The sequence below is a fragment of the Equus caballus genome, chromosome 17, assembly GCF_041296265.1.
Source record: "Equus caballus isolate H_3958 breed thoroughbred chromosome 17, TB-T2T, whole genome shotgun sequence".
Taxonomy (NCBI): Eukaryota; Metazoa; Chordata; class Mammalia; order Perissodactyla; family Equidae; genus Equus; species Equus caballus.
The window spans coordinates 80,857,007-80,882,222 of record NC_091700.1 but is presented as its reverse complement, the minus strand read 5'-3'; positions in this window follow the sequence as shown (position 1 = coordinate 80,882,222).

Below are 25,216 nucleotides of genomic sequence, written 5' to 3'. Positions count from 1 at the left end.
AACTACAAAGCTTCTGCACAGCAAAGAAAACCATCAACAAGGGGCTGGCCCTGTGGCCGAGTGGTTAAGTTTGCATGCTCCGCTTCGGCGGCCCAGGGTTCAGATCCTGGGCAAGGTCATCAGGCCATGTCGAGGTGGCGTTCCACATGTCACAACTAGAAGAACCCACAGCTAAAATATACAACTATGTACTAGGGGGATTTGGGGAGAAAAAAGCAGGGAAAAAAAAAAAAAGAAGATTGGCAACAGTTGTTAGCTCAGGTGCCAATCTTTAAAAGAAAAAATTTAAAAAAAAATCAACAAAATAAAAAGGTAACCTATTGAATGGGAGAAAATATTTCCAAATCATATGTCTGATAAGAGGTTAATATCCAAAATATATAAAGAAGTCATACAACTTGATAGCAAAAGAAACAAAATTTCCATTAAAAGAAAGGCAGGGATCTGAATAGACATTTTTCTAAAGAAGACATACAGATGGTCAAGAGGTACATGAAAAGGTACCCAACATCACTAATTAGGGAAATGCAAATCAAAACCACAATGAGCTATTACCTCACACTTGTTAGAATGACTGGTAACAAACAGAAAAGAAATAACATGTGTTTGAGAGGATGTGGAAAAGGGAAGCCTGTGCACTGTTGGTGGGAATTTAAATTGGTGCAGCCACCATGGAAAACTGTATGGAAATTCCTCAAAAACTTAAAAGTAGAACTCTATGTGATCCAGCAACTCAACTTCTGGGTATTTAGCTGAAGAAAGCAAAACCACTAACGTGAAAAGATATGCATACCTCCATGTTCATTGCAGCATTATTTACAACTGCCAAGATATAGAAACAACCTAAGTGTCCATCAATGGATGAATGCCTAAAGAAAATGTAGTATATTTGGCACAGATGTTAGCTCAGGGCTCATCATCCTCACCAAAAAAAAAGAAAATGTAGTGTGTATGCTTGTGTGTATACAATAGAATATTATTCAGCCATAAATATGAAGGAAATTTTTCCATTTGCAACAATATGGATGGACCTCGATGGCATTAGGCTAAGTGAAGTAAGTCAGTCAGAGAAAGGCAAAGCCATAATGATCTCATGTATATGTAGAATCTTAAAAACAACAACAAAAATTAAAAACAATGAGCTCATAGATAGAGAGAACAGATTGGTGGTTGCTAGAAGCAGGGGATAGGGGATAGGTGAAATGCATGACGGAGGTCAAAGGTACAAACTTCCAGTTATAAAAATAAATAAATCATGATGATATAATGTACAGCATGGTGACTATAGTTGATAATACTGTATCGCGTGTTTGAAAGTTGCTAAGAGAGTAGATCATAACAGCTCTCATCACAAGAAAAATAATCTGTAACTATGGATGTTAACCAGACTTATTATGGTGATAATTTTGCAGTATATTCAAATACCAAATCATTATGTGTACATCTGAAACTAATATAATGTATGTAAATTATATCTCAATAAAAAAAAGATGAGATACAAAAGTGATTCAATTTTGAGGCAACGTCAGGGTACATATTTGGATAACATTTTTCTAATAGAGATTACAAAAGTCACAAGGAGTTATTACACTATGGGGGAAAGAACACTAAGTTTAAAATCAGGAATCTTGAGTTGTAATTTTGGCTTTGCAATATTCTACTTGTGTGATATTGGACAAAGCATTTACCACTTTTAATCTCATTGTCCCAGAGACAGGGAGAGAGCAAGAGCAAGAGCTAGAGAGAGGGTCAGCAAGAGAGAGAAAGAAATTGAGATTGTATCTGCCCTGTTCTAAGAAGCTAATAATATGTAGCAGGAATCTAAGCTACATATTTACAATGAATCTGAGAAATCTAGAACTATCTTTCCAGGCAGGTATGAAGAACCTTGTACCTCAGGGTTTACAATGGACTGTTTGTGCCTCCTCAAATTCATATACTGAAACCCTAATCCCAATGCTACAGTATTTGGAGGTCAGATCCTTGGAAGGTAATTAGGTCATGGGGGTGGAGCCCTCATGAACGGGATTAGTGCCCTTATGAGAAGAGGTAAAGGGTACAAACTTCCAGTTATAAGATTAACAAGTTTGGGGATCTAATGTACAGCATGGTGATTATAGCTAATAATACTGTCCCATATACCTTGGTGTTGTTGACAGTAGATCTTCAATGTTCTCATCACAACGTAGAAGCGGTAACTATGAAATGGGATGGAGTTGATAGCAAATGCTATGGTGGCAATGATTTTGCAACATATAAATACATCAAAACAAAGTCGTACACCTTAAACTTACACAATGTCTTGTGGCAATTATAGCTCAATAAAGCTGGGGAAAAAATAAAAAGAGGAAATCAAAGAGCAAGCTAGCCTTCTCTCTGCCATGTGAGCATACAATGAGAAGTCAGCAGTCCACACTGGGGAAGCGGGCCCCATCAGGATCGGGCCAGGCTGGCACCCTCATCTCAGATGTCCAGCCTCCAGAACAGTGAAAAATGAACTTCTGTTGTTTATAAGCCAAAAAAGGAAAAATATTCTTGTCCGGACCTCATTTACTTTGATGTTTTCACTCGAGTGAAACAAATTATAGAGCTGGTTTTGAATTTGATATCAAATTCCCAGTATTTTATATAAATTTTAAATTTAGTATAAGTAGAAAAATTAACATTCTTTGAATGTTTTATTAAACTTTAAATGCATTTCTGAACATTTGAAGACATAAAAATATAATCCATAATTCTACAATCTAGGCACAACTTTATTTACCGCACAGGTATTTTTAATCCTATTTATATTTCGTGCTCTTTCTTTCTCTCTCTTTCACCTTATTACAAACATGAGCACATATCACTTAGAATTTTTACTTAATTTTAAATTATAGGAAGTTTCAAAATGCTGCAGTATCTTTTTGATAGGATTCCTACATAATATTATACTTTGAGAATATTACCTAACATTTCCTACTTAAAAATAATTTGTTGGGGCCGGCTCCGTGGCCGAGTGGTTAAGTTCACGTTCCGCTGCGGCGGCCCAGGGTTCAGATCCTGGATGCGGACATGGCACCACTCGTCAGGCCACATTGAGGTGGCGTCCCACATCCCACAACTAGAAGGACCTGCAACTAAGATATACAACTATGCACCAGGGGGTTTTGGGAAATAAAGCAGAAAAAAAAAAAATTTGTTGAGTCACAGCTTTGTGACATAGTAAATGATGATTTAAATGACCTTTTTTTGCATACAGTATTTAAAACCATTAATCAAGATGAATGCTTAGAGATGGAATTCAAAGATCAAAAGGTGTTAACATTACTATATTCATGAACCTTAATCGTAAATTGTTTAACAAATTGTTTTCCAAAATTATCGCTACCATTTAGTAGCGATTCTAGTCATTCATTAGAGTACCAATTCTCTCTCCCTCTCCCTCAGATATGTAGTGTACACAGTTACGTTTCTTGTTTAAATTGCTGCATGTTTCAATTATAAATGAGATTACTTTTCTTTATTTTTGCATGTGCTTCTTTACTGGAGTCAGTATTGTATTTTTTAAGGAAAGATTTTAAGAAAAAAAAAACACTGGTTATATTCTTTGCTTGGTTGGTTCTTGATTGATGTGAAGACACACACAGTTCTAAAATTTCTAAATAAATTGCTTATTCAAGCACACAGAAGTTGTTAGATACAAGACTGACACAAGAGTAGGAGCCAGTGTCACTCACATTTTGTAAGCAGGGCTTCCTCCAGCTCATAGGTCTCTAGGGAAATGCGAAACTACTGGTGTTCCTTCCTCTGCATGACAAATTATTGCCAAACAGAAAATACCACATCCTTTATATACTCAAGATTAAAACATTAATACTCAGGAAGTAATTGAACAGTTTTGACATTAATTCAACACATTGACAAAAATGGAAAATATTCTTAATATCAAACCAAACTAAGTAACAACATAGACACCACTCCCTTCCCTACCTCTCATGGCGAGACAGAAGGGGTACTGTCTCATGGAAAAATACCTCTGACTTTGGCTTTCCAGAATCTCGGAAAATTCATTTATCCAGAAAACATCCTTGACTGTGATGTAACACTTCTTGATTTGAGTGGTTCTCCATCTGAGTCATACATTTGTCAACACCATGAAAATGGTCACATAGTCCATAAGGGGCCACTATGAATCCCTGGGCCTCCAATTGTTCCCATAATTCTGTGAGCACCTAGTCATGACTATTCATTCCCTTCCTACCTAAACTTTCTAGAATGATTTCTTTTTCCCGCATTGAACACTGACTGGTACAGTTGACAACCTTGTCACATAAATAATCAGAAAAGTTACAAAAATAATAAATGTTATGCAAAAAGATGGGTATGTGTATATCAGGAAAGTCATACCAAAAATATAGTATGAGACATAATATTGTATGGGAAACGATCATCTTATATTATTTAACTTACTTTAAGCAGAAAATTTAAGTATAAGGACATTTTAAAATAAACACAATACTATAATGAAATATATAGAATGTGGCCTATGCTAAATTCATGACCGAACCACAGGGTAAAAGGTCATTTATTATTAAATCATGAATATGAATTAAATCATGAAGTTGTTGGAAAAATAATTTTGCATTACAGCCTGAACAGTTTGAAAACTAAAGTTAGACTAATAAAAACCAAACAAAGCTAACCGATGCAACCCAAATTTCTCATCATAAATTCCATTTCTATGTATATATGCTGAGGAAATAATGGATATATGCAATGCATTCTCAGGAATTACTTTAATTGGAAACTATCCAAATTCCAAATACAGATGATTTATTTAATAAATAAACTTTAGCCACTTGATAAGATGCTATGTAACTATTCATATAAAATATTAAAACTATTTAGTGGCAAGCAAAAATATTCAGAATTTACTGAAAAACTTGCAGGACACCACATGAGCCCGTTTCTAAATAAAAAAACTACACATATATATTAACAGCATTTTGTGTGCGTGTGTGAGGAAGAGTCACCCTGAGCTAACATCTTTTGCCTATCTTCTGTTCTTTTGTTTTTTTTTTTGTTGTTGTTGTTGAGGAAGATTAGCCCTGAGCTAACGTCCATGCCAATCTTCCTCTACTTTGTATGTGGGATGCCTCCACAGCATGGCTGATGAGTGGAGTAGGTTCACACCTGGGATCTGAACCCGCAAACCCTAGGCTGCCAAAGCTGAGCATGCAGAACTTTAACCACTTGGCCATGGGGCCGGCCCCATTAACAGCACTTTAACAGTAATTGTCTTTGAAGTTATCTCTGATCAATAAGGTTGACAGATTAATGATATTTAAAACACGTTTTTTGTGTTCTGTGTTTTTCAAAGTTCGCAACTGAGACTATTATTTTTATAATGAATTGCTTATCATTAAGGTATTTTTATTCTGCCATCTTCTGGAAGCAGATTCTGTGCATTTTAATAAAGCAGTAGACAAAGTAAGTACTTTTTCTCACACAGAGGAAACACCACTCCCCACCCACGTCTTGTCCTCTCCTTAGGAAGCATGCTGATAACAATCCTTAGTGTATGTGTCTCATCGACCTTCAGAGATTAATTTTGAAAGGAGAATTTTATGTCAGTACATAAATTCCTTGTCAGTAAAAATGAAACTCTATGTCAATGGCTTTCTATTCCAGATGACTGGGCAAATTACCAGCTGTGTGACTTTAATATCTCATCTTCATTTTCTTGAGCTTTAAAATGAGACAGTGAGAGAAGGTAATCTCTAGAATTTCTATTAACGGATTCTCAAGCTAGATAGTAGGAGAGAGAGATTTTCTAGTTTTTAGACACTTTAAATAGCATTTTAGTATATATCTTTCTACATGGATCCTTGCATATATATATATATATATAATTATAGGCAATTCATTATACAACTTTAGACAATTCATTATATATGATATCAAATTATATAGATACATATGCACATATATATTACTTAGAACACTTGATGCAATGATATGTAATATTATTAATAATACAATATAATTTTGTTAATAAGTTAGTATTATTAAATATTTAATAAATATTAAAATATATACTTGGGAAAAAGCTAGAACCTGTCCAAGTTCTACCAATATATACAATAGTAACTTTTTCCTCACAAGATGCAAGAAAATCATGTTAAAATAATAATTCTAATTATTGCTATGCTGAAGAATATAAAATTATATTGTATCTTTACTTGATTTTTTAAATTTGCCTGTTGAGTATTAATTTTGAGCTGCTGTTCACCTTTTTTTTTTTTGGTTCAGCTCTTCTCTGAACCATCTACCCATACCCCACCTAACTTCCCATTCAGAAGAGTTCTGATGGCCCTAGAAGATCCTGATTCAAATTTATAGATCAACCCATTGAAAGTAGAGCTTCAAAAGTCAATATAGGGGCCAGCCCTGTGGTCTAGTGGTTAAGTTCAGTGTGCTCCACTTCGGCGGCCTGGGTTCAGTTCCCAGGTGTGGACCTAAAGCGTTTGTTGGTGGCCATGCTGTGGCAGCAACCCACATACAAAACAGAGGAAGACTGGCACAGATGTTAGCTGAGGGTGAATAAAAACTTAAAAAAAAAAGTGAGTATAATTATATTTGCCATACACATACAGACACACACACACACACAGGCAAGATACATCATTTCAATCACCTGCACTACAGTTTATTTTAGATATAAACCATATGTAGTTTGGAACTCTATTTTGGTAGGCTACTGGGACAGCATTGTAGAGGAGTAGAACCTGAAGAAAAATATGGCCAGAGACAAATTCCCAATTCCAGGGTTTCTAAGTGACTATTAAAGAAGGTAGGACTGCTGCAAAGTCTTGAAGAACAGAGTGGAATGAAGGATAGCTAAATAATCAAACAAACGCAGTTGAAATTTATGTCTTCTTGAGGTGTGGAGGTGACCAAGAACTGAGGAGGGGGGAGGGGGAGGGAAAACAGAGAGAGGAGAAAGGAGAGAGGGAGATAGAGTGAGAGAATATGGTAAGATAAAAGAAATCTGACAAAAAATATGGCCAGAGTCAAATTCTTAGTTTCGGAGTTTCTAATTGACTCCTAGGTTCAGGATTTTCTGCAGAGCTATTACATTTTAAGAGTTTCTTATTATTCCAACATAACCTTCTTTGCTGCATGTCTTGCTACACATATGCCTGAGTGAATGATGTGCGGAAGAAATAATAGAATGGACCGTCATTCTGTGCCTGGGTCAAGAGCGAGGAGAAAGCAGCTGTGGGAGTAGAGTGTGTGCGATTTAAGTAGAAGCAGAAAATTGAGAGCTGCAAGTGCCTAAACCATTCCAAGCCCTGAAAACCTTCAGGTGCCTTGGAAAGGACATTGAATTTCCCACAGGAAATTTTCTCAAAAGACTAGGAAATCACCCAAATCTCAATTACATAAAATTCCAAGCTGCTTGTTAAAAATGCCATTTGTTTTTAATAACAGCTTTATCACATTCATCTTTGTAATTCTGTTTTCCTAACTTCTTGAATGTCTTTTTCACTCTCCTACACATTGCTATATCCTTCCTGGTCTTCAAAGTTCAGCTTAAAATGACATCTTTGATTGACTTCCCTAGATGAGGACATATTTTATGGAATAATAATGATGATTGTCATTTTAGGCAATTCATGTTGAATTTTTGGTGTAAGAAATCTTGGCAGTTAGAAATGCAGGACTAGGCTTGTGATAAAGATGAAGACAGAATATATTGATGTGGAAATATTTTATATAGAGGTGACAGTTAAAACTGTTCCTTTGCAAAAGATCTCCAAGAAAGTGAGACCTTCATGAAATATCCAGAGTGGAAAGTCAACATTGAAATGAAGATTTTCAGATAATGAAAACCATTTTAGAAATGAAGATTTTAAATTATTAAAAAATATAAAATTCAGTGCAGTACATATCTAGTATTTAATAAACTTTTCAGTATTAAAATTCTTTGAAAATTAGGACTACACATGTGATAAATAGAAAGAACCCATGAATATTCAAAAAACACCTCCCTCTACCAGGCTAGCTAACAAATATAATGCATTATTTTTAATGGGGATGTAACAACATTACCTTTAAGCAATTTTATTGACTGCCACATGAGAGAAAAATAGGAACAATTGTAATGGGAAATCTGGAATATTATTATGTTAAGAGGAAACTATTATTCTTTGGGGTCTTTGCAGAGATAAAATTATTCAAATAATTCATAAAAACTAGGTTTTCAAAGGTACATTATTTGGGGATTAAGTAATGGAATTCAAATATAAAAATATTTTAAGTAACTGACACAAATGTCTACCTAGTGACATCTATTTTCATTGTTTTATTATCACATTGCAGTTAATCCCATTTTGAAATAATATCCACTTGTATTTTCAATCTTATCTTTTTAACTTTTTTTAAATTTTGTTTGTCAGTAGAGAAAGTAATCATGCGTATTGTTCACAATCCACTGGCACATTAAGGAGGTTACAGAGTCCTTGTACGTGTCTAGGGCCCTGGTGGATGGTTTGTTAAAGCTAACATTGTTGGGTGCTCCATTTCTATAAATTGTAATTTTTATTTTAAAAATACTACATGTTAATTTCTCCTTTTCATTCTTTATGATTTCTTAAAGATACATATTGCAAACTTTCAGTGCCCACCCTTATTTCATCCCTCATAGTTGAAACTTGTACCACTTAAGTTGAAAATCACGTCTATGGGCTCAGCATTTACTATCTGTCTATAGTACAAATAGTATGACAGTTATTTACGCCAAGATAACATAAACTGTAAGGATCACTCACCCTGGTCATAGAAATCTACTTACTTTGTTTAAAGATTATAGATGCACAGATTCATATCACAATTAGCACATATATCACTATAGGACAGTTTTAGAGCTTAAAGAACATAAGTTATAAATAAAATATTTTATTTCTGAGAAAACACACTAGTTTATTATGAATTATGACTTCAAGGGTGGTGGGAAATACAATTTTTTGTTAAATTGTGGGAATGATGCCATTTCATAAGTTGCATTGTACAATATCATTCTGATTTCCATTGAAAAATACTAAAACAATAAAATAATACAGTAACTCAAAACATTTTCAGTGTGAGTCCTAGTTCAATTTTTATAAGTGGAAATATATCATGGTAAGTCACAACAACTGGTATTATCAACAATCTGCTATTACTTACACAAGTAGATATAGGGGAGATCTGGAGACTCAAAATAACATTTTCTATATACTTAAATCAAAACTACAATGAGGTATCACTTCAAGCCAGTCAGAATGGCTATAATTAACAAGACAGGAAACAACAAATGTTGAAGAGGGTGTGGAGAGAAGGGAACCCTCGTTCACTGCTGGTGGCAGTGCAAACTGGTGCAGCCACTATGGAAAGCAGTTTGGAGTATCCTCAGAAAATTAAGGATAGATCTACCATATGATCCAGCTATTCCTCTGCTGGGTATTTATCCAAAGAACTTGAAAACACAAAGGCATAAAGATACTTGCACCCCTATGTTCATTGTGGCATTATACACAATAGCCAAGACTTGGAAGCAACCTAGGTGCCCATCAAGGGACAAATGGATAAAGAAGATGTGGTATTTACACACGATGGACTACTACTCAGCCATAAGAAATGATGAAATCCGGCCATTTGTGACAACATGGATGGACCTTGAGGGTATTATGCTGAGTGAAATAAGTCAGAGGGAGAAAGTCAAATACCATATGATCTCACTCATAAGTAGAAAATAAAAACTAAAAAAAAAAAAAATCACATAGCATTGGAGATTGGACTGGTGGTTACCATTGGGGAAGGGGGGAGGGGGAGGGCAAAAGGGGTGATTAGGGTCACATGTGAGGGGATGCACTATAATTAGTGTTCGGGTGGTGAACATGATGTAGTGTATCCAGAATTTGAAATATGATGTACATCCAAAAAAAATTAAAATTGGAAAAAAAAAAGAATGAAAAGGAGGAAGACAATAAGATATGTTTGAGTTCCCTTTGTTCCTGAAAATGCATATTTCACATGCTTATAAAGACTTTAGCTCTTCATAGAATATGAATACAGGCCCAGCCTATTCCTCAATCATAGAACATATGTAGTAAAATAAAAACAAGAAGAAATCATTAAAATATGACTAGGGTAGCTGTTTGATTTTGTGTTATCAGTTTGAGTATGGAACTGTGCTAATGTTCAGGATTTTTCTCTATGTAATACATATTTCACTAAAGGAAAAATAAGCCTCTGTTAAGACAAATTCTGGGAATTGATGGTTTTCTTCCTATTCTCCCTGCTGTGAACAAGATTCTTCACTGTGCGTTCCACCAACACTGACACATAGCCATGACAACTCTTTGAGGGGTCTTTAACTCCATACTTTAAGAGAGTTATAAAAGTAAGCCCTGAACATGATTTGCTTGGAGAGGCAGTTGACCCTGTGTCCTGAGCATCCTTCCACATTCTTGCTGAGTTGCCAGGTGGCCAGGCTTCTCTTTCTTCTGATCCTGAGCAGTTTCTGTGGCTAGCGCACAGACGACTAGTAGGTCAAGACAACTGCAGTGTGACTACCAGGTACCTGCTCGCTCTCCAGGGGAAGGGAGGCTGGCTTATTTGCTGCTTGCACCAATGTTGGTTGTTTGCTCAGAAACCCGGGGGCCTTTGACCCTGTATTTTTCATCTATTCCACAGCTCGCTGTGTGTGGGGCCTTCACTGGGACCCATCAAATCACGCCATGGACACTGACGGCAGGGTCACCAGTGCACACATGCCGATGCTCTGACTACTGCTTTTTCTGTGAGTCATTAAGTCTGTGATCTCTGACCCAAGAGTTTCATGAGCATCCATGTATTGTGCCAGTTTCACATGTTAGCTTGCAAGTAGGGTAAAATCTCAAACCTTTCTCACATCTTATCAAATTGATCTCTTAACTACACATTTTATCAAAATTTAATTTGAGTGAAATATATGTCATTGTGCAGTTCTGATTACAACTTCCAACACCTTTTTAATAATTTTTCATGGATAGTGTTTCAGTGGTATTAAGGTTCAAAAATGCCCTCATCTGGATGGTATCTTTTTCATTATTCCAATTCTGCCAATCTTCCTTGTTCCTTAGCTTTTTCCACATCTACCTTTGTGGAATTTTGCTTTCCTCCTGAATTTGTAAACTCTCTGACTTTTTACCTATAAATGCTAAAAAGTTTATTTTTGGTATTCTTTATAAGACTACTTCTCTCCAAATCACCTATTCCGTATACATTACTCTTAATGTCTTTAATACATATCCTAAAACTTATTTATTACTTGCTTATTCCTACAGCGTCCCTCTAATGCCTTTACTCTTTTGTCTGGACCTGAGACTTCTGGTGTACTGTGTTATGTACTCCGCTGTGTTCTCTCTTTCATGGTAGACCTCTTGCAGATTAGCTTTCTCTTTTTGAAGCCAAGGCTAAAGTCAAATCCATGATTATATTAAACTCCATCTACCTAAGAACCACCAACATGCGGAGGTGTTTTCTCCAAGTATTAAAATATTAAAATGCAGTAATGGGGGCCAATCCTGTGGTCTAGTGGTTTTCAGCACCCTCCACTTCAGCGGCCTGGGTTCTGTTCCTGAGCATGGACCTACATCACTCGTTGGCAGCCATGCTGTGGTGGCGTCCCACATACAAAATAGAGGAAGACTGCCACAGATGTTAGCTCAGGTCCAATCTTCCTCAGTCAGTAAATAAATAAATAAAATAAAATGTCATAAAAATCATAGATAGTATGTATATGGTTCTTGCTATGCAGCAAACATCGTTTATAAGTTCTTACTGAATAACTTACATCCTTCATAATTTCCAGACATTATTAAGTGATTTTTCTGAGATTATCCAGGTAATACCTGGCAGAATTAGCATTTAAACTGCCGCAGACTGGCTTACTCTCGTAGCTATTGAGCTAAAAAGCATATATTTGAGTAGTGAATAAATTCAAATGTTGAATTCCAAGATCAATACCAAATTTTCTTATTATGCCTATGGAAGCAGCATCCAAACTAAGTTTAAAGTCTGGGAACCTGTCTCCATCACTACCAAATTTTCCCCAGCAGGCCACCAACTAAAGTACCTACTGGCAACATTCTTCTGACTATATGCCTAAAAATTGTTCTCGATATTATCCCATGTGGTCCTATCTTAGAAAAGAACATTCTGTTTTAATATGAGATAGAAGGGTGTAGTGGACAGACTTTGACAACTGATAGATGATAGGGAATCTACATCCATCTCAGATTTGCTTAATGATCCTGAACTCAATTACATTCTTTGGGTATCAGTTTCTTTCACTGAAAACTTGAGATAACATGTTCTTTATAGGGTTGTTGTGAGCTTCAAATGATACTACCATTTATGTGGCACTGTGTAAGCATTCAAAAAATACTATTTCCTTCCTTTCTCTGCAAAATGTATCAAGGATTGTTCTTTAATATCCAACATCTGTTTCAATTTCACACATCACTGCTCTTTGGTGTATAAAATGGGAGACCACAGTACCATATTTATTAAATTACCACAAAGAAGATTAAATTAAAGGCCAGATCCTTTATTCTAGTGAATTCTTTGTAAAGCAAATATTTTTTTTTTTGACAAGAAAAGCATTCTATTTTATTTTCTATTTTTTTAAGTTACTGAATCAGCTTTAGTAGGGGAAAGACATATTGATAATAAATTGTCAATATCTGGAATTGAATAAATGACAGTAACTTCTTTTCCAGTAAAGCAAACATACTTTTCAAGTGAAATACATAACAAAAGTGAAAGATATGCTCTATGATTTTATTTTTTATTAATCTCTTATATAAATGTTTCATCTTCTACTGAACATAGTTTTGGGGGCAACCTCTAAATGTCCTAGGACAAAAATCCATGTCTTCCTTTTAGACTCAGAGTTTCTATTGGAATTAAACTACTCACATAGGCCAATGAAATTGAATGGCTTTTAATCAAAGGTCTTAAAAATGTAAAGAGTAGGGGCCAGCCCAGTGGTGTGGTGGTGAAGTTGACACACTCACCTTTGGTGGCCCAGGAGTTCACTGGTTCAGATCACAGGCATTGACCTACACATCACTCATCAAGTCATGCTGTGGTGGCATCCCACATATGAAATAGAGGAAGATTGGCACAGATATTAGCTCAGTGACAATCTTCCTCAAGCAAAAAGAGGAAGATTGGCAACAGATGTTAGCTTAGGGCCAATACCCTTACACACACAAAAAGAAGTAAAGAATAGGATTATTTTAATCTATTTGTATTTCAGAACAGAGAAACAACTCAGGGTTCTACAAAGGCTAAATTCTAGGATGTTATGGAATATTAATCTACAGAATTATATAATCAAATCCTCATGATATGATTCTCTTCTCCAAAAATTCACAAAATAATTTGTTTATCATCAATATCTACCATACCAAAAAAGTGTTAGTCTGGAAAAAGTGAGATTATGGGAAGTAAGCATAGTCTATAAAGTCAACCAAGGCCCATCTAGCTAGTAAAGTCTCAATCCAACCTAAGAAATCAGTTTTCAATAGGTCAGAGAATAGGTGCTTTATTCTGTAACAGATACTGTTCTTAGGACTGAGATCTGGAATCCTGTATTAGATAAGAGCAAGTGTATCACCTGGAAGGGTGAGTTAGACATTCGCAAACTGGTCATCCATGTGTTAGTGCCAACCTTGGTCAAGAGATGGTAATAACAACTCAGTCCAGCTCTCTCCTCCTTCATGGCTGCCACCAGGTAATTGGTAAAGACAATTAGCCTCAGATGCTTTCATTTATCCCTGGACACTGGGAGTCAGGGAAGAGAGAGTACATACATGTCTCCAAAAGATTTGAGAAAGTGTCCTTCTAGTCTACCAGAATGTTGATGCAGAGAGGAAAGGCTCAGGATCTTGTGTCATTTTATAATATTGGGCTTCCATTCTAGACCTTAACCTGTGCAGGAAAGTTGCACTAATGTCACTTAAAAGGTTTCCATGTTAAGATGCAAAAAACTCCATCAATTATTGGGTCACTGAATCCCTCCCTGCTGATGGACAGCTCTCTTTGGATCTCTCTCAAGGAAGAAGTTAAAGCTTTTTGTAGCACAATCTCCAGCCAGAAAGGAGGAAATAGCATATTTTTGCAGTTCATGATGATAATATTATAAATTATCCATTAAATATTATATTCCACATTACAAATATTGCATATCACGTATTATTCATTGTATATAACATGTTATATATCACATATTTACACATGGAATATGTACTATATATCATACTATTTAGCATATACAACCTATTCTATATCACTTATAATACGCTATCTATTATATATTTCATACTGTATATACTCGACACTTGTATAAGCACTTCAGTTCATTAAATTTTTACAATAATCTTATGAGTTAGGATCTATTATTGTCCAAATCTTACAGATGAAGATTGAAACTAGCTGTGCAAAGTTTAGCATTCTCCTATCCCATTCTAAAGAAAGCTTAGAGTTAAAAATCAGAGATAAACCATTTCCAAGGGGAAGATATTATTAGATCGCCTGCGAATTTCTCTGATACTAGTTGTGACAGGAATAACTACTGCCAAATTGCCAGTGGCGCTTGGGTGACCTGGGTGTAACATTTAGTTTTCAGTTCTCCCCAATGTACCTTAATTTTTTGCCCCTTAGAGGCACTCTTGCACCATAGGACAGAACTTTCTGGATTTAAATGTGGCTTCTCAAGAGTCTCAAAGGTTGGGACAGACTCAGGCTTAAATTACAATCTGTAAAATTTGCAAATAACTCCTGAGCACACCTAAATTAATGATGTTGGTGATCAGAACCTGGCTTTACTGGATTGGTGTCACTAGTTAAACTGTGTCTTATACACAGAAACAATGAAAAGATCTAAATTCTTCAGGTTAAGGGAGTTCTACCCATCCCTCCCTTCCAGACAGGTGGTAGGTAGCCTAGCGCCCAGACACAGGAATTGGGCTGAGCTCTGGATGTGGTGGGACCCGCCTTTGGACTGCAGAGCCTGGAGCCTGAGGTAGCTCTTTATGCTAGAAGAAGACAAAGCAGAAAGAACGAATGAACAAGGAATCAATCAGAAGGGCTTGGGTTTAATGCAGAAGCAATACATAAGCTAAGAGGTCAGCAACCACACATCTTCAGGGAGCTTGATGGAAAAGTGGGGAATTAAACCTGTTGGGCATTCTTGGAGGACTAAAGCTGCAGAATTATATAATGATGGGTAGTTAAAACCCAGTTTCATAGGTTTTCTCTGCCTACAGATGGTGAGGTAGCATAAGGGAGCTAATCTAGCTGAAACTGAATTAGAACTATGATTAAGAATTGGGAAAATAGTTCAAGTTTTGGTGTTATTTACAATGCTACCTGTATATAAAATATAAAATATATGAAAATTAATTTTTACATATCATTTTTATATGCAATCATTTTAGACTCATATACAATTAAAACTCAATAGTATACCAAGACACACTCTTACTTTTTAACAAAATGTTTTCTTATAAAAACTAATATAAAACACCATGTGTAATCTGCAAAAACACTAGAATAAGGTTCTTCTATACCTTACCTTGTCACCATCTGCCTGTGTGACCTTGAGCATCCCAATTCACCCCACTGAAAAACTTTTTATAATATAACTGTAAAATGCACTCAAGGATCTCCAACAACCCAGTAGCTTTGATTCTGCGGTTTCTTAAAAAAAGACACACGCACAAAATATATCTTTTAACTGAAGTGAGATTGGATCTCCTCTAAATGAAATACAAGAAAGAGCATTGTTCTTAAATGTTTGATATAGTGATTTCTCTTAATTGTTTTTCCTCCTGCTGTAAGAACATGGCTTAACGACTGTGATGTTTGATGAAAACTGAAGATTTTTTAAGTCAAAAATAAATAAATTGGAGTGCTTACTCAGAACTGCAACAGCTGTGTTTTGAAGTTTACAACCACAGATGTTAGATGTTTCCAGATGGAAACAAGGTTGTCAGCCTTCGATTTCTTTGAGAAAGAACTATATAATGACGGGTAGTTAAAAACCAGTTTCATACGTTTTCCGTGAGGCTAGTCATGAAATTCTACAGTTTGCTTGAAATATACATCTAATGTAGCTTTCGTCTGGTTGTAACTATTTGGTTCAAACATTTAAAACAGTCTATTCATTTAATTTTATTCCACATGAAATACTGACAAGAATGTTCACAATAGTGTTTCAATTAAGGGTGTAACTTTAAAAACATCTTGAAAATTACCTAGCTAAGTTATGGCTATCAACTTTTAAAATATTACCAAGTAGAATTTTAAAAAAATAAATTCATGCTTTTGAGTGTGATTATATCAATCACTGACTAGACTTTTCATAAATGATAACAGTACTTAACACCTATGGCAGTTTTACTCTGTGCCCACCCTTGTGCTAAACACTTTCTGTAAAATTCTGTTTCATATGCAAACCTCGAAACAATTCTATGAAGAAGTTACTGTTATCCTCATTTTATAGGTGAGTAATTGAGACTTAGAGAGGTTATATAGAACTTGCCAAACTTCATCCAATCAGGCAAATGATAAAGCCAAGATTCAGATGCAGAAATCCCGAGGCCACAGCCTAAGTTCTTAACCATATACCCTCAACCTACTATTATGCGATGTTCAAGCCATATAGGATCTTATTTCATAATAATCATAACTGTACAAGGTAAAGAGCATTTTTCTAAATTTTTAAAGAAAGGGAATTGAAATATGGCGATGACAACTGAATTTAGATTACAAAGAGCACGTCAGTGTTCCAGACCCAGAAGATTCTAGAAGTCTTCCCCCAAGCACTCTAAAGTTGGAGACTGGGAGTCTCAGGGATCTCTATCATTTCCTGTGGCCTCATGAACAAGTAAAAAACTCTTCCTAACACAAACAGCTGGCCAGACATGGTCCTCCCCTGACCCATCCCCAGAATACTCATAAACTAAGTTATTGATTGAAGATTAGGGTAGAGTGAGGATAGTTTAGATATAAAAGTTCTCAAAACTTTACCTACAATGTATCCTTTTTTTGTTTTTTACTTCCCTCATTTATTTCAGCTTTCTTGAGATGTAATTAAGAAATAAAATTGTAATATATTTAAAGTTTACAACATGATGATTTGAAATACATATACTTTTGGAGAGGCTAAATTTCATAAAACAAATATTAAGGAAATATCTAAGTTTTAGACCATAAGCTTTTACAGAGGTATGCTATGTTTGAGGTCCTAATCTAGAACTTTGGTGAACAGTTATATAGTGTATGTCTTCACTACATACTAATTACTAGAAGCTAACTAACTGCTAAGTAGGCAAATGATAATAACAGAGGACTAATATCCAGGAACAGATGTATCCTTCCAGTTATTTATTGGCTTCAGAGTGCCATTGAAAAGTACTGAGGCTGCTAATAAAACTACAAAATAAAACAAAATTAAAAAAAATGCATTAGTGAAAATTCCTTGGGCTTCCTTGAATATAGAGACATATAAAGAATGTGAACACAGCCTTAGTAGAATTTCCTGATGAAGTTAGCTGTTCTTTGATCCCATAAGAAAATAAGGAAAGATTGGGAAGATATTTTTTAAGGCTTCATGCTTTAACGTTAATTTCTGCAAAGTTTGTATTTGTTAACAGATGTGACCCAAGAACTTGGGTGTGAGGACACTACACCTGGGCAAGTTGTAAGAATCAGAGACCCAATATTGGGCGGTAAGTGAAGGGACTGTTTAATCTACTTTGAATATCACTAGTATCAAAAGCTGACAATGTTCTAGGCAAAACTTAAATATCCAACATTTGGAGTTAGTTGCATTCTTATAGCAAACATCTATTTTTAGTAACAATAGACAAACATTTGAGGATATTTGAACTCATAGGGAAGCTAGTGACCTCACAGTCTAGGTGAATAGCACCACCTAGAATTGTGCCATTTCCAACCTGGGTGGTGGCGCCTTTTCATGTAGAAAGGTCAGGATAAAACAGATCTTTGTGCTTGCCCTAATCACTAGTAAGACAGTGAGAGAAAAGGAATTCCCTTTTGTGTTAAAGTGGAAGACACTGTAACAGAAGATAGGATAAAAGGGAAGGATAGTTCAAGGAAACATTACCTTTAGAGCAGTACTTCTGAAAAGTGCACCTTATTAAAAACAACAGTTTCCAGACCACGGACAGCCTTTATGCTACCCACATTACAGAATGCAAAAGGTAAAACACCAAACCAAGCCAGGGAAGATAAGGTGGACTACATAGAGCTCTGGTAACTTCTGCAAATATGGAGCCAGAAATTGGCATTTCTTTCACACATGTGAGCATATATATGTTTGCATCTGTGTGTGTTCATGTGGTTTGTCTCACACTTCCACTTCTTATTCTGTTGAAAAACACAGAATAAGAGTCAGGAGATAAACATGACCCAACCAGGACACCTGATTCATTCTCCAAGATTTACTAACTACAACTAGTGGGGAAGGTTTTACCTGACAGGCCAGGAAATTGTTGATGTGTATCCAGAACTACCAGCAATATGTCCCTCATGTACATAGTCCTGACTGCCCTAGAATGTAGCTAAAATAACCTAGGAAGAAAATCGGAAAAGACAGATGTAGAGAGAATCCTGAAGACGCTCGCTTTCCTGGTTCTGCTCAACCTCAGTATCACTCTTGCCCTTCCTGGATATGTGGACTAATAAATGCTATTTTGAACTTGAGCTGACTTGCATTGACTTTCTGTCATGTACCTAGTCACTAGAGCATAGTGACTATTACAAAGGACTTAATTCAGCACTTGGAAACTGTGACCATGGCTCTACATGCTTTTAAGTAAGATACATGTAGATATATGTGTGTGCTGGGGGTGGGGTGGAGATGCTTTTTGCCAGCTCCAGGGCACAGAGAGCTGGAAAAATATAAGTGGCCCTGAGAACCAAAAGAGTACGTGCAAAAATATTGGAGCTTAAAAGAAAAACATGCCAAGTTTCCTGTGGTGTCAGAAAATTACAGAAAGGTCAGGAAAAGGTGAAGGGGCCTGGTGCTCACAAGTATTAATTCATGCCCAGTGAATATTCCTACCTTTAGACCACATGGTTTGGTGAAGCACATGGCAGTGGTGTCATGCAGTGTGCTGGTGGATGTGAAATAATTGTACTTGGAAATTCTTTTTATGGCTACCGTTTAAACCATATTCCATTATCATAGTTGTGTGGATTGGTATTATTCATTTTGAGCAGAGAAATTTGCATGCATCTTAATTACATGATATTTGTAAACTTGGAGTTTTGTGAATTACTATTAGGAATATGAATATGTGGATATAAAGGAACCCATACACTCAGTCCTGGACCAGAACTGGGAACTTAGACCTACACCCAAGTAGAGTAAAATGGATGATTACACTGATAGCATAACTCTGATGCCTGTAAACAATTTCCCAAGACAAGTAGATGATGTTGGAACAGAGTATCTTAATCCACATCCTTTTTGTTGAAGCTAAAATAGTGGTAGCACGTTACCTATGTATTACACAGCCCTGAAACTGCTCTAATCCAATCCCTAATAACAGTTAGAAAGGTAGCACTTCTAAAAGTCTCTCAAAATTATATGGGACCTAAAATGTCTTAAAGTGGATAAAGAGCAATCTTGAAAACAGCCACCACTCTCAAGAGTCACCAGCTTGAAAATTAAAACAAAATTTTTTTGGAGTTTAATGCATTGTATATTTATGAAAACCTACTGCAGGGTTGCAAAGCCTTATAATGACTCTGCTAAATATTTGTTGAGAAGGAATTTCGGACGGAAAGAATGAATGGAATACAACATTCTATGAGATAAAAAGTGAGAAGCTTTCAGAACTGGACAAAGATACGATTGCTCATATAGAGGTCACACATAGGATCCTGAGCAGGAACACTGAGCTAGAGTTAGTGCAAGAGCAACAAATGTGCTAGAAGATAAAGTTACAATCACATGCAACATAAACTTTTAAATTATAATAAATATGAAAATATTATAGAAAGCTATATAGATAGCCTTCTACATCTAGACAATTCTTTCCTTCCCAAATCCATCTACACATCTAGTTTTCAAATCCCTCTTTCTATGAGTTCAAATTATTATCAAGTCTTGCCTAGTTTCTTGCAATGGGTCTCCCCACGCACGTTCTTGCTGACTATAAACCTGTTATCTATCTACGACAAGAGTGATCTAGCTAACACACAAATATAATAGAACTCACTCCTTTGACTCTACATATCCTTGGAAAAAGGAATCCAAAGTGTGTACACAGCATAGTAGATCCTCCATGCCTGTCCATACTCATGTCCCTATTTATGCTATTTGTGCTTCAGCTCTACTTAAGTCCTGTTGTTTACTGATATCTGCACTATGTGATCTCTGGCCTTTTACTGTTTTCAAATTCTCTTGCCTTTGCCAGGGACATACATCTATAGCCCCCCAACTACACACACAAGGCTGACTGCTCAGATATATAAATAACCAAGATGCCTATGACAGCCTCAGCAGGTGCTCTCTCTCTTTGTTCTGATGCTATCATGTCAACATCCCTTCCATAACATTTATGAAAATCATGGCAGTGCCCATGCCTTTGTCTATCTACCTCTCTAGCCTAAAATCCCCTTGAAAAAGAAATTTATCATATATGGTCCCTTTCCTTTTAATATTTGAGCATTTAGCACATGCTACTACATGCTTAAAAGTCATTTATTGCATAAACAAACAAATGAGCACATTCTATATGTTTATGCACCAATACCCATATCACACCTTAATTCACTCAGCAGAAATCATTAAAATCGTGATCCAAAACTGATCTATATTAAAGTTAAATCTGATACAGCAATATGAAAATATTCCAAATGATGTGAGAATACTCAAATATTGAAGCTCTTCTAATGTTCTGTTGATATTTTTACTGATAAAATATTACATATGAATGAATTACTTAACATTTCTGAGTTTCAAATTATTGATATGCAAAACGTATATGCTAATAGATATTTCACTTCCTATTTTGAGAAGTAAACATCAAACACAAGTAAAAGTTACTATTCTATTTGCTGCTAAATTGTAGGTGCAAATAAATATCATTCTTCTTTCTTGGTTGAAATGCATATATCCAGCGTCTCTCACATCTCAGAAAAATAAAACTCTGAAGGAGTGTGATGGAGTGATACGGCAGAACATTCCTACCGTAGTCTATGGCACTAGATCAGCTTTACTGACCTTCAAAATTTGACTTAGACAATATTTTTACTCAAATTTTATATTGGTTTCACGAGAACATAGAGTAATATATCAAAAATATTTAGCATAGAAAAATCATTCGTTTCCTCCAAAGAATTTTATTCATCTGTGGTAAACACTCTTAGCTGCTCTCTCTCCTTCCTTGCCAACCAAACCTCAACCTTGTTTAGGGCCGGTAAGTGCCTGGCCACAGGGATGTATCTGATTAGTCTGAGCCGGTCCTAGTAAACCCACTCTGCTCAGCCAGATACTCACATTTCCAGTTTCTCTTATAGGCAGGGGCAGCCACGTGGGAAACTTTTGGCGAATACAGCATAATGGACATCTGCAGGGTGTGGGAGTCTTTAGTAGAAAAGCTTTTGCTTTTGGATGACAGAAATATCATGAGGATAACTAACTTCTGCTGTCCACTTTGCTTCTCTTCTTTGAACACTGAAGGGGAGCAGCATTCGCCACCCTAAAATAGGACTGTAGGAGCTCAGGACACTCCACTCCGAAATATGCTGCTTTGGTATATTGATGATTTTGAGCTGTAGGCCCTTGAAGAAGAGCAAATGCAGGGAGAGCCCTTCTCTGAACTCCTCTCATCTGCCTAAAGACACATCCTCCAAAAGGAACTCAATTGCCATAAATCTCCTCCCTGGGAGTTTCATTACCAGGGAAGATTGACTCTTGTCACAGGAGAGGAGACTAGAAGTCCACACCACACCCAGGCAAACTTTGTCACAGTCTCTCATACCTCCCATCTCTTCTTCTAAGCGCCCATTCATCTTTCCTAAATATCATTTACTCTCCTCTAAAAAACTTACATTCCTCCCTTCTTGTTCCCTATTAAGATGGTATGTAAGCCTGAATTCTAAGCCACCTAGGGATGTTACTCATTTTCTCCTAGGTGTCTCCATGTATACGTGAGGTATACATGTTAACAAACTTCTGTTTGTTTTCTTTTGTTAAGATTTCTTTTATGGGGCCAGCCCTGTGGTCGAGTGGTTAAGTTCGCGCGCTCTGCTTCGGCGGCCCAGGGTTTCACCATTTCAGATCCTGAGTGAGGACATGGCACTGCTCATCAGGCCGTGCTATGGTGGCGTTCCATATAGCACAACCAGAAGGACCTACAACTTGACTATACAATTATACAATTATGCACTGCTGGTCTTTGGGGAGAAGAAGAAAAAAAAACGACACTGGTGTCAGATGTTAGCAGAGGTGCCAATCTTTAAAAAAAAAAGATGTCATTATTACAGGGGTCTCAGCTAAGAACTCAGAAATGGTAGAGGTAAAATTATTTTTCCTCCACTATGTAAGAAAAGTTTAAGTTTCTGTTAATTGTTCTTTCTTGACTTGTGATTAATGCCTTCCTACTTGATATGAAACCCAAATAAAGAAAACACTGAAGTACAAAAGAACTGGCTATGGCACCAGTGTTGCAGTATCGTCCTGAAGAACACAGAGGTAGCACGGATTGTAAACTCTACAGCCTCTGAAAAATGTTGGGTGTGTATGAATTAAATTGGCATCAATGTCTGTTGCATGTCTTACTTTCAGCTGTTTTCGCTAGCGTTGATTTTGCATATTGCTCTTAGAAAATGAATTCTTGGAGTGTGGGAGAAGTAGGGAAACTTCAAACAATAATAAGATTATCGAAACATTGCTCCTTCTTTCCCTGTTTGTATTTTTGCTAATTTCATATGCCATGCAATCAATTTCTTGTGGATTATTTTGGTAGCTGATTGATATACCTTGGCTTTCAAAGAGAAACTTGACTTTAAAATAACTTCCAGGCCCATTCTTCACATATGTAGGGCCGTCTAATTCTTATAAAAGATTCACTTTCAGGAAAAGAAGATACACTCTTTCATGCTATTGGATAAATGACTTATAAATGTGCCCATCAGTCTTCATTTTTAGTGATGTTTCATTTGAGTAAATGATTTAGTGGAATGCAAGCATTTGTCACAAAGAATAGAGAAGCTTTTGTTTTTAAATGAAGGTGGCCTGCCTGTTACCTTTCAAATAATTCTTAGAAGGCAGCTGACTCCCGAGAAAAGCCATGCCCAGAGCAGGTGTCTAACTATGTGATAAAGTAACTGTCATGGCAGGAGGATGAAAGATGAAGCCTACTAAACATTTTGGACAATGATTCAAAAAATTCGAAGAAGAATAGATAATCCCAAAGCATGAATACTTCTGAACACAGTTTAAAAATGTATGAAACTGTTGCTTCCGCATAATTTCAACACATTTTGAAGTCCCACAATCAAAGAGGCATAGTTCTTCCAGATTAAACATATTTTATTGATTTTTATCTTCAATGGAGTGAAGGCTATTGAGGTTTCATTTGTACAAGTCTGAAATACCTGGTTTAAAGTTATATTTTGGCACTGTGAACTTCTCCCAAGTGTACATTGATCAAGTAATGCTTTATTTTTTTTCTTTTGATTTGCTCTGTTTTATCAAAGATGCAGTCTGTTCATATGGGTACTGCCAAAAAAGTAGACTATTTTCTTGGCAAGCATCCCCAACAGTGAAAGTTTAAGTAAAGTGAATGAAACCAAAAAAAAAAAAGCATGAATAAACCAGATCTGACTGTAATGACAAGACGAGGGCTATGGTGATACATCAAGAAACTAGTAGCCATGTGACGTAATCTCTTTCCAGCTATATATCACTCATATTTATCCTGACTCCTCTAAAATGCTACTTTCCCATATGCAAACTTGGAATACTCCAATCACAGCTGAAATATTTTCTGAACAATAAAAAGTGACTGAAAGAATATTTCTCAAATATGTTATCATAGTTCTATTTTTAAATCCTTTTCAATAAGGTTCCTCTCTCCTTCAGCTGAAATTGCTTAAATTTCACAAATAGCTTTCTACTTACAAGATTTATCTAAAACTTTGAGGTATTTGCTATAACTAATCACAGCATATATTTAAATTTTTGTCCTATTTTGGCCTTCTAATATTCTCCGGCTGTTTTCTTTTCTCGTCGCTTCCTTCTCTCCTTCCTTTCCTCCTTCCATCTCTCCTTCCTCTCTTCCTTCTGCTTTTTAAATTTTGAGTCACAGAAATCCTTTGAGAAACATAAAATACTTGTATTCTCTTCTCCATAAAATATTTATATTCGTCTCTATGTATCTTTCAAAATGTTCATGGATGATCTAGAGCCTACCTATGGTGACAAGATAAGGAATTTTTGCCCTAGAAAAGTAAAAAAAAAAAGAGAGAGAGAGGTCCAAAACCAAAGGCGATTCAAAGGAGTCCGATTTCAGATTGTATCGTTCCCCATGGTTCTGATTCTCTTTTCCCCTCCCCCCTCCAGGAACAAATGCCAGAGAATTGAATTTGTCAATGCAGATAATCCATAATGAATCTATAGATCCAAACTGGGGTGAGTTCATTAGGAGCCAGGTCTGAGGACTATAGCCCAGGGCCTTCCTTCCCAAGGGAGAAAGGACACCAAAGTAGGGTGCACAGAGTAGTTATATACCATCTTGGGACAAAGAGCATACATCACATATGACAAGAATATCTCTTTTACAACTGCCACGAGATGCTTAGCTGGCACAGCAGATTGGTGGTCAAGAGGTCAGTGTCACAAGGTGAGCTCAGCAGGTCAGTAATTAATCCTTAGTTTCCAGGAAGAGATGCTTATCCTTAAACGAATGTTAATATGGGGGAAAGTTGCACCTTTATTTTTAAGGACATCATTCTTGCCTTTGGAGCATAGTAAATGTTTAAAGCAGATGTGCAATGCATGCTCAACAGGCCACGTCAGGCCCTTTTGGAAAAACAAGGTCAAGATGAATTAGTTTTACACCAAACAGTTCCTGCTAAACTCCAATATATCTCATTG